This window comes from Myotis yumanensis, unplaced genomic scaffold (assembly GCF_028538775.1).
Source record: "Myotis yumanensis isolate MYYU_CA2020_CCGP unplaced genomic scaffold, mMyoYum1.0.hap1 SCAF_6, whole genome shotgun sequence".
Lineage (NCBI taxonomy): Eukaryota > Metazoa > Chordata > Mammalia > Chiroptera > Vespertilionidae > Myotis > Myotis yumanensis.
Genome location: NW_027223757.1, coordinates 56,618,901 through 56,630,230, shown reverse-complemented (window position 1 = coordinate 56,630,230; position 11,330 = coordinate 56,618,901).

Sequence of the window (11,330 nt, the reverse complement as noted above, 5' to 3'; positions counted from 1 at the left end):
ACTCCATTTTAACTGGGCCTGACTTTGACTTAATAACCTAGTATCTAAAAATTTTTTATATAAGAATATGAATTCAAACAAGAGCTTGTCTTAGGTATCATCCAGGGGTATGCTACATTTGCTGCTGCTCCTCCCTCTCACCTCATTTTCACTTTGGAAGGAAGAGATGCAATATTAGACAATTACCAAGTGCAAGGTACTATGTTGGGAACTACCAAGCGAGCAGTGAGATATAACTTGGTTTGTGAGCTTAAGAAACTTTCCTGAAATGATGGCGTAAGGTGGAAGCAGGAAATCCAGTCCCAACTAGCCCACCAGTACTTCTTTGGGCAAGCCCACCTACCTCTCTGAACTCCATCTCTTCATGATGGCAAGGGGGCAGGACTACATGTCCCCTTCAGTTTCTTCCATTGTAAGTTATAATTCTACTAGAGGCCCGGTGCACGAAATTCATGCAAGAGTAGGCCTTTGCAGCCACCACAGCTGCCTGGGTCCCTCCCTCACAGCCACGGCTGCAACCCCGACCTCGTCTGGAAGAACTTCTGATCTAATTAGCATATTATAGATTATCAAGGGCCATGAATTTATTACTACAGTGCACCAGGCACTTTACTAGTTCTTAGGATTACAAAGGTGGGGAAGATATGGTCCCTCCCCTAAGCCGTTCATATAATTATAGGGGGGAAAAAGGGGGAATTCATTATGATAATAATGTTATTCTTATTTATACAATACTATTGTTTTGTGTAATTTTGAGAAATTTTCAAAGAGCTCAAACCAATACTGCTGCTTTTCCATTCACAGCTGGTGGGTGGTATAAAAAAGATCATCTAAGACTATAGGAGAGACAAAAACCATCAGAGCTGGTCCAGGTAATTTTGACTCAGGTTATACAGTTGGACTTTGATGTCACTCCCTTTTCATCAGCTATCATTTAAGGAATAGAAAAAGGCATTGCCTAAAAACATAAATCCTGTTATTTTTTCTGAAATTCCTACCATTAGCGTCAGTCTTAGGCAACATAACTATAAGGCAGTTGTTCTCAACCTTGGCTGCACCTTAGAATCACCTGGGAATCTTTTTAAAATCCCAATTTCTGGGCCTCATCCTCCAGAAATTCTGTTTCTTTGTTATGGGGTGGGGCCACAACATTAGTAACAAAGAAACAGAATTTCCGGAGGATGAGGCCCAGAAATCAGGATTTTAAAAAGATTCCCAGGTGATTCTAACGTGCAGCCAAGGTTGAGAACCATTGCTATAAGGCCTTTAAAATTACACCTGAAAGGGATAATACAGAGTCATTAGGATCCTTATCAAATACACAAGACAGGTACATTTTATCAACCTAAGAAAAGGATAAATAAACCTCTTTTTTAGCTCTCTTCCTTCCAACTATCTCCATTAGGATGTTCCATCAGAACCTTCAGGTCAACATTTTAAAATCAACGTTATTTCCACCAGATCCTTTTTCCTACTCCAACTACCCCAAGCCAATCTTCTCCACCTGATTTCTCTCTCACTTTTAATGTTGCCATTTTTCTCTCAGTCACATAAGCCCAAAATCTTAAAGCCAACTTTGATCCCTGTCTTTCAGTCCTCACTGTTTAAACCCTGTGAATGCTCTCTCTGCCATCTCTCTCTTCTTAAAATTGTGGTACACACAACATAACATTTACCACCTTAACCATTTTTAAGTACATAGTTCAGTAGTGTTAAATACATGCACACTTTTTTTTGCAACCAATCTCCATAACTCTTTTCACTTTGCAAAACTGAAACTCTAAATCCTTTCAACAATTCCCTATACCCCTCCCCCTTACTGCCCGCCCCCCCCCCCACAACCACCATTCTACTTTCTGATTTTATGGCTTTGACCACCCTCTAAGTTCTTTATTTAAGTTGAATCACACAGTATTTGTCTGTGTGTGTGTGTGTGCACGTGCGCGTGTGTCTGTGTAACTGGCTTACTTCATTTAGCAAATTGTTCTCAGCGTTTATCCATGTTGAAACGTGTATCAGAATTTCCTTCCTTTCTAGAGCTGAAAAATACTCCATTGTATATATACACCACATTTTGTTTATCCATTCATCCATCAATGGGCACTTGAGTTGTTTCCATGTTTGGGTATTGTGAATAGTGCTGCAATGAACAGTGTGCACAAATATCTCTTCAAGACTCTATTTTCAGTTCTTTGGGGAATGTACCTAGAAGTTGAGTTGCTGAATCATATGGTAATTCCATTTTTAATTTTTTTTAAGAAATCACCATACTGTTTCCCATAGTCTGCCATGTCTTTAGCCTCATTCACGTTCCCTGGAGCTCCATAATCACCATCCTAATACACTTCAGTACCTCTCCCTTGCACAATTCCAAAGCCCTCCAAACTCTTCTCCTGTTCCTATCCACTGAGCACACTTTTGCTAGATTAATTTTTCTTTAAGTGTAATTCTGATGTCATTTCCTTGCTAAAACAACAAACAAAAAACCTTCAGTGGCCCTATTACCTGTCAACTGAAGCACTAACTCTTGGACCAGATTTTCAAGGGCTGTCAAAGGGCTTCAATCTATGCTCGCACCAGGGCATGCTCTAGTGCAGTGATGGCGAACCTATGACATGCGTGTCAGAGGTGACACGCGAACTCATTATTTTGATTTTTCTTTGTTAAATGGCATTTAAATATATAAAATAAATATCAAAAATATAAGTCTTTGTTTTACTATGGTTGCAAATATCAAAAAATTTCTATATGTGACATGGCACCAGAGTTAAGTTAGGGTTTTTCAAAATGCTGATGTGCCGAGCTCAAAAGGTTCGCCATCACTGCTCTAGTGTGTTCTTCCCTCTTTCCTTTGCTCATGCCCTCTGCCTTCCTGTCTACATTTGTTTCTCCTACTAAAACACCCTCACTCCTTAGAAGTGATTACAACTTGGCTCTTGCAATGAATAGTCAAATGCCTCTACCAAATCCAAGTGTCTATCAGCCTATGATTCATCTATTCAGCTCCCAAGAATCTGTGTACCTGTCCTCAGAAACATTTGCCATATTCATAATTTCATGTTCAATGTCTTCTTCTCTACAATGAAAACCTTAAGAACAGGGACGGGGTCTATTTTATTTGCTGCTAAACCCTAGTGCTCTACATTGCTGGGCATACAATATACAGGGATTAAATGATTATTGTTAAATGTGAAAGGATTCATGTCTTTTAAAATATGAATTCTGCTCTCACTTTTGAAATTCTAAACTCTTAGACTTAAATTAAGATCATCCCTGTGGAGATGCTCTGAGGACCCTTTATTTAGGGCCTACATTACCCAGTTTGATTGTCTGTATTGATCAGACCAAAGGGATAGTGGCTAAATATCGGCCGCTCTTGGGGCAATACAGAATCAGTCATCACTGGATTTCATATTGGACTTTTTGCAATTAGCTCCTTCCCTTAATTATAATCATTGCCTTCCAAATCCTCTGCTAAGAAATAAAATATGATTACCTAATATTGTAAGAGTCTCATGAAAATAAATTTGAGGAATATTATCCACTAGGCAGAGTATTATCTCAGTAAGAAGTTTATAACTTATCTTCTTTTTAATTGGCTTGTTTTATTATTCTTTTCCTGTGGTACTGGACAGAATACAATAAAAAGAACCACAACTTTCCCAGGGGAAGACAACTTAAGAATAAGTTAAAATAGGAGACAATTTTACATGCATGGTGCATTTTCAAAGACAAATTATAATACATAATAAAACTCAAAATGAGTTGCAGCTGTGGTTTGAAAATCTTAAATATATCGTTGGAGAGAAAATTGACTAATAAACAATCTCCCACACACTATCAAATCAGTGTACATATGCAAATAAAATTAATCCATGCTATAAAGGCTAAAAAGAAATCCATAAAACATGTAGTAAGCTGCCATTCTCCTAGAAGCGTTGGAGGAGTCGGAGGAGGTTAAGTCCTGTTGAGCTCGGGGGACAGAGGAACGGGACAGGAGGGTGAGAGCAGCAGCCTGGGAAGAGGAAGCTGGATGCAAAGCCAGGAAGTGGTGCCAAGGGGAGCAACTAGGAAGAACCTGAAGCCCTGCCTGAGACGAGATGGAAGAAACAAACGTAGCTCAGAGAATCAGAGCATTTAGCACTTTGGTCTGAGAATTGTGCATTTCTCTGAGTGTGCCCTGACACGTCTTATCTTACCAGGCCAGAAACAGCATCTTAAAGGAGCTGAATCAGGCCACATACCTGTATTTTACTTCCTGCTTGATTGTAAGTTTTTTGAGGCCAGCATCTGTCCTTGAGTCATGTCTGTACACACTACAATGTCAAGAACCTGCACAATATAAAGTGCTTAGAGCTTGCTTAAGAAAATAAGAAATGAAGCACTAAAGCCTCCTGGAGCCCACACTGAATTATTAATTTGGATTATTCTGTGACTGTATCCAAGGTCTTCATATATTCCAGCTTGCCGGAGATGGTTCCAGGTAACACCTGCTGCCCCGCACTTCTCCTTCTCACTCAGACAAGGGCCCCAGTTTTGAAGATCAGTTTTCTGGTAACTACTAGTTATAAGAGTCTAAAAGTTTCTTTCTACAATTCCCTGTCAACTTCCCTGTTTACTGGCTACTGTTTCTTTCTGACCTAAACAGAAAATAGACTAAGCAAAGTAACATTGCAAATATTATGAATCTGGATTATAGGTAAACAAAGTTATCATTTTCTGATATTACCAATTCTTCTAGAAAAATCGTTTTAAAAACTCAATAAATATAGATAGCTACATAAAAATGTCTACAATTAATTTTTTCTAGTATAAATGGATAGCAAAAAAATTACTATCTTCAACTTCTGGAATATCAGTATAATAAATAATTAAATATCATAGTGAGCATACAATCCAATATACAGATGATATATTATAGAAGTGTACACCTGAAACCTATATAATTTTATTAACCAACGACCCCACAATAAACTCGTCTAAAAAGAAAAGAAAATGGCAATAAATACATATCTGTAAAAATTTAAATATGGAGACACAGCCATATTGAGAATCAGTTCTGTGTGTGTGTGCGTGTGTGTGTGCACGCACTTTTATATTTGTGAGAATGGAAACATATTTTGATGCTTCTAGAAATATGAGACTTTGCATCATGGTTGTCTTACTTGGCAATGATTCTATTTCTGGTTTTGTTTAAAAAGGTAAATAGGGGCTAATTTTTATCTTTTTAAAAACATTTTTAATTGCTTTCTAAAATATCTTATTCAGGGCTGCTGCTAGCCCATTGGTGGGATTTTTAAAAAAAATCACCTCCCTGGATGGACCAAATAGAAAAAAGAACCCCTTGCCCCGACCGGGTAGAGGACTGGATCGCAGGCTGGCTTTCAGCCCCGAGAGTGGGAGTGGTGGCTCTGATTGTAAAACTAATTTTCCCACATTACCAAATAGATACAGTCACATAAAGCTTGCCTGTGAAATAAATCACCATAATTTACCTTCCACTTTTTCATTAAAACTTTTCAAAGGTATCCATCTGAGAGAGGGGGGAAAAGCAAGTTTCATAATGTGTGGAGGTGGGGGGGGGGCGGGCGGGGGGGAGGGGGTGCACTTCATAATTCAGGAAAGCTTTCTAAATCTCAAAGTTTAAAGAACTGTAACAAGCATCTGATCAGACCTTAAAACTAAAATTCATATAAGTAAAAACCTATTAATTTAAAGAACTAGAATGCTTTCATTTTCAGGATTTTATGTCAAAGACAAAAGATTAAGAGAACAGACCAAATGGAGCTTAAAAGTCTCTGGTTTTTAATTAAACCTCTAGAATACTAGGACATGAAAACATTCTGTTCTCTTATGTGGATTTCAGATCCAGCTTCTCAGCACTTGTTAGAAAAACATAGTTAAATAATCATCCTCATCCTTGTAATGAATATTAATAACTGATTGCAGGACTAAAACAGAACAAGCACACAAATACGTGAGACAGTGATTCTGAACGTGGCAGACAGCAGCAAGTGAAAGAGGTCACGCATGATGCTCGCAGCTGTAATGCAGCTGAGTTTTCACCAAAAATCTGTGGCTGAGAAGGCCTCAAACCTGGGTGAAGTACAGCAACTCACTTCCCTGATGCACAACCTACGGAGGAGCCTGTTTCTGTACACACAGTACCTGGGTGAGGAGACATACAGGTAGCTTTCCATTTTACCTCGTGCCATAATCCCATCATAAAAATGAAACCGCCCGGTGGGTTTTCGCATAGCTGTTGTAACTGGAATGGCGTGTGTAAACAGTATTTTACATGCTCTGAACTGATCTGTCTGTTCTTTATTCCCACTGTCACAGTGGCCCGAAAATTAAAAAAAAAAATGTTTAAGATGGAACTGGATGATCAATACCATTTTAAATATTTGCAGTTTCCTAGAATACGAGGAAACCATTCTGGATCTTGATGCCACTGACTGCAAACCTAGTAAGCTCCGCTGCCCTTCCCTGTGCGGAACTTCCCGGAGTGCAGTCCATAGGGAAACATTCCTGGTGGAACTAGAAGGAAATCGCATCACACTGTTCTTATCATGGGATTTTCATTTGATATCTGACTGCTCCATGTACATTCAACCTGAGATTGATTCACTGAACAGTATTTTGAATAGATTTGATAAGAAGAAATAAATAGGCAGATTGCTTATCCTCGTAAGCCCCAGTCTCTTTTCAGTAAAGATTCGTTTTACGTTTTAACATATCTGACAGTTGACATTTTCACTCTGGGTATAGATTCCATTTCCTTTGGGGTCCCTTCATCCTAGTACTTTGAGACCTTACCACCTGTTTACATGCAGCTTTCCTTCCCCCTCCGCATCTGCCATGATTTAGACAGCCATTGTGCCTAAACCTATCAGTCCATGTGTTTTTCCCCCAAAAAACCACTTCAGTTCAAATCATAAATCTTTAGGTTAAAACTAAGTCCCCACCCCTCCAGCCCACTCAGAGCCTCAGCACCCAGTAGGGACTCAGGTTCTGTTCCTTGCCCTGTTTGAGACGCATGCGAGGTGGCCTGGAAATAATGCCCACGGTGACTAAAACAGCACCTTCTCAGAAATGCTGGTACAGACAAACAGAGGAGCTCAAGAGGTCAGGAAAGGGAATTCACAGAACAAAAACAAAGTTAAGAACAAAATAAATTTTATAATAAACCTATAGTCAGTGAGGAGTCTTGGACAGAGACTGGACCAAAGGAGTTAAAAGAAAGGAAAGGGAACAGGAAGATGTGCAAACACAGCTCTGTGCCTGGGATCTGCCAGCCCAGCCTGTCACTGCTCTCTATAGGGACCAAAGCTGTCCACCTTCTGAGTCTCGGGCAGCACAACTACACTTTGGCTCGCAGACCCTCTGCTGTGAAATGCCTTCTTAGCGAAGAAGACTGTTAAAGCATATAAACCAAAAAAGCTTTATTTATGAGACATACTCTTGGTGTTCATCTTTTGGCTCCGGATGCTCATTACGTCAGGATGAGTGCGCAAAACCAAAATGTCACTCACTGAACCCACGGTCCAGGTTTCCAATCTCATTTTCATTGAAAGTAAAGTGTGTGTATTCAGTTCATCACTAAACCAAAAGCTCTTTAAGAAGAATAATTAAATGTTCATGATTGCTACCGTGTATGCCAAAAGAATGAGTGAAGGCATGAATGACATTTTCCAAAAACTAGAATGATCAATATATGTCACTAAAAGTAAAAATAAATAATAAAATAGCATCATTCGCAGGGTGCATCGCCTATAATAATGCTATGCTAAAGGTTCCATGCAGGAAGTTCTGCAGTTCCCACATCAGCCCTGCGAGGTAGCCCCAGGGTGAGGCCTGTTTTCAGATGAGATCCTTGAGGTTCAATAAGGTTGTCACCTGCCTATATCATAGTCAGTAAGGGCAGAGCTGTGATTACAGCGAGGTCTGTCTGATGTCAGAGCATGATCTACGCGCCTTGCAGAAGCCTAATGATATACAAATGAACCCTCCCCTTAGGAAAGTAATCAGACAAAGGACGCTTAGAAAACTCGGGATGTTGGCATGTCACTCCTCATCATTTATTTATTTATATTTAATCTACTCTCTAAAGCAGCCGTGGGCAAACTACGGCCTGCGGGCCGGATCCGGCCCGTTTGAAATGAATAAAACTAAAAAAAAAAAAAAGACCGTACCCTTTTATGTGATGATGTTTACTTTGAATTTATATTAGTTCACACAAACACTCCATCCATGCTTTTGTTCCGGCCCTCCGGTCCAGTTTAAGAACCCATTGTGGGCCTCGAGTCAAAAAGTTTGCCCACCCCTGCTCTAAAGGGATAGGAAGCAAATTCCTTAGTATAGGATATACATATACATACACATGTAGACACATATGTAATCATACCTATCAGCTTTGACAATGAATGGGTGGAAAGCAATGCTATGAGAACAGAGACCTTGATAGAGGGTGGTCACAGACAGCAAGTCGTGGTAAATGAAACACACCTTCTCACTGTTGATTTAATCTTCCTTTCCACACACAATACAGTGAAGTGAAAAGTCACTAAAAGTCCAAGCTGGAAGTTCATCTGTTTAGGTTCAAATTCTGTGCAGTTTCACTCTGGCTGATGTGGCTTAGTTGGTTGGAGCATCATCCCATATACCAAAAGGTCGCAGGTTCCATTCCCAGTCAGGGCACATACCTAGGTTGCAGGTTCAATCCCCAGTAGGGGTGCATACAGGAGGCAACCAATTGATATTTTTCTTTCACATTGATGTCTCTCTCTCTCTCCCTTCCTCTTTCCCTAAAATCAATTAAAAATAAAACAACAACACATATCCTCAGGTAAGGATTAAAAAACAACAACAGTTCTGTGTAGTTTCAAGCCAAATTGTTAGTTCCTCCCAGTCTTAAAAAAAGAAACAATAACCATAGTACTTTCCTCAAAGAGTTATAAATAAGAGAATCCTGTACATAAAGTTCCTTACACAGCCCTAGCAGACAGGCCCTCAAATGGAAGGAGAGTTTGAATAGCAGGAGATGCTATTAAAAAATCATTGAGTAAAAGCAAGAAGACCTGTTTCACCACCCACGCTTTTTCCCCATACCCACTCCCTCAAAAGAGAAAAATCAAATTACAAAAGTTCTATCCAACGACTGCATCTTGACACACTGAAATACCACATTAATTCTCTCCAAGAACCAATTAAAGGCACCAGAAGCAGAACAGCGAGGAAACAGCAAGAGGGTCCTGCAATAATAATGTCAATGACGCTGATGGAGAGTTAAGGCACTTTCTAGGTGTTCCTTTGGAAGACATTAGGAAAGATTATTAAGAATAACAACCACAACAACAATTCCTTGGCTCCTGTGTGTGAAAGCCCCAGGCAGTTCCTGGGCCCACCAGAGAGGCTGACACAGCCAAGTCAACAGAGGGTCCGTTTGTATCCAGAAGCCAGTAAGTAGAAAACAATATCAATGTGGGATTTATGTTTGCCATCCTGTTGTTCTGGGATTTCTTGGAAAATTTGGTTCATTAGAACAAGGATGAATAAAATTTAATGAAACCAAGGTCTGCTGACAAAGTACACAACCCACGAGGGATCGCTGAGCGAAAAGGTTCACTTCTTCCCAGGAGTATCCATGCATTTGTGCCATGGTTTTGTTTGTTTTTATAACTAGGAATGCTCTTGTAATGAACCACATGTCATTTATTATCTCTTCAAGTCATGTGTTTCACAAGCGATCTATTACCTCTCCTTTACTAGTCTCTTAGTCATGTTCTCCTGCTGTGGAAACTTTGATATTGAGCTGTATTGGAAACCGTTACGTTTGTCTAACATCACAGGTGGTGAGGTTCATTTCACTTCAAAAAGATCGCTTTGGCAGGCCAGGACATGAAGCAGAACTAAAAGCATACTTGAGGTCACTAACCTTAGAGACAGGGGCATCTAATACAATTCACTAAGTAAAATTCAAATAGAAATCCTACAGGAGAACTTAACAAGAAAGACTGTAAATTGACTTTCTGACATATATTCTCCCCTCAGTGCACATATTCGGCTCCCATTAATTTTAATGGACATAACTTACTCATATATCAGCTCAAGGACTTTACCTGCTTCATGTAACACTGGCTGCATAAGAAAAAAGGTGACCCCCCCCCCCGCCCCCACACACACACACAAAACACCCTGAGGCTGTTGCTCAAGATTGTCTGAGTAACAGAGTCCAAGGGCATCCTAATTAATTAAGTATAAGTTGTTGCACAGAACAAAAAGTGAGAAATTATTATAACCAAAGCAAATGGGTGTCTTTCTTAAAAATGAAAGCACCTAGCAGATAATGTTGATATCAACCAACATGTATCCTGGACTACTTTCCCACTCAATTCCAGTGCTCCCACCGACATGAACGGTAAGCTGAAGGGAGACTATGTCTTATTCCCCAGCACTGTACGCACAGCACCCACGGACCACACCAAAGGCACTCCACAGTTACTTGTTAAATTGAAATGGACTATCCACTGGTTCCTAAATTCTCTTCAAACTTTCACATCTCTGGGCCTCAGCTGACATTGATCCCTCTGCCTACAACAGTGGTTCTCAACCTTCCTAATGCCGAGACCCTTTAATACAGTTCCTCATGTTGTGATGACCCCCAATTTCATTGTTACAAATTGAACATAATTAAAGCATAGTGATTAATCACAAAACAATATGTAATTATATATGTGTTTTCCGATGGTCTTAGGCGACCCCTGTGAAAGGGTCGTTCGACCCCCAAAGGGGTCGCGACCCACAGGTTGAGAACCGCTGGCCTAGAACATCCTGTCACACAACCAGCCCCAGTTGTCAACTGCTAAATTCCCAGACAATTCTAAAGACCCTATCAAATGCTAGGGAGCCTTTCTGGATCCTCTTAGGTGAATGCTGAGACATCAGTATAGTCTCAGAATCCCAGTATTCTCTAAAACATACTGCAGACCCCAGAGAGGTTTTATTTAAATGAGTTATACCTATCAATGTTCACCATAATAAAAAATAAAACTGAAAAAACGAAATATTTATTATTTATTAAAACTAACAATAGTTAACTCATTACATATTGGCATAAATAATACACTTTCATGATAAATAACTATATTTCCCCCAAAATCATGATTAGATTGGCATTGTTTTATATTTTGCAGATCTCTTTAAGGTCTAATTTAATAGAAGACAGGCAGCTGATTCTCATATCTGCTACTGCAGATAATATGTTACAGTATATTGCTTTGATTGAAACATCTGAAAAACCAGCTTTATATAATGTGTAGTTGGAAAGG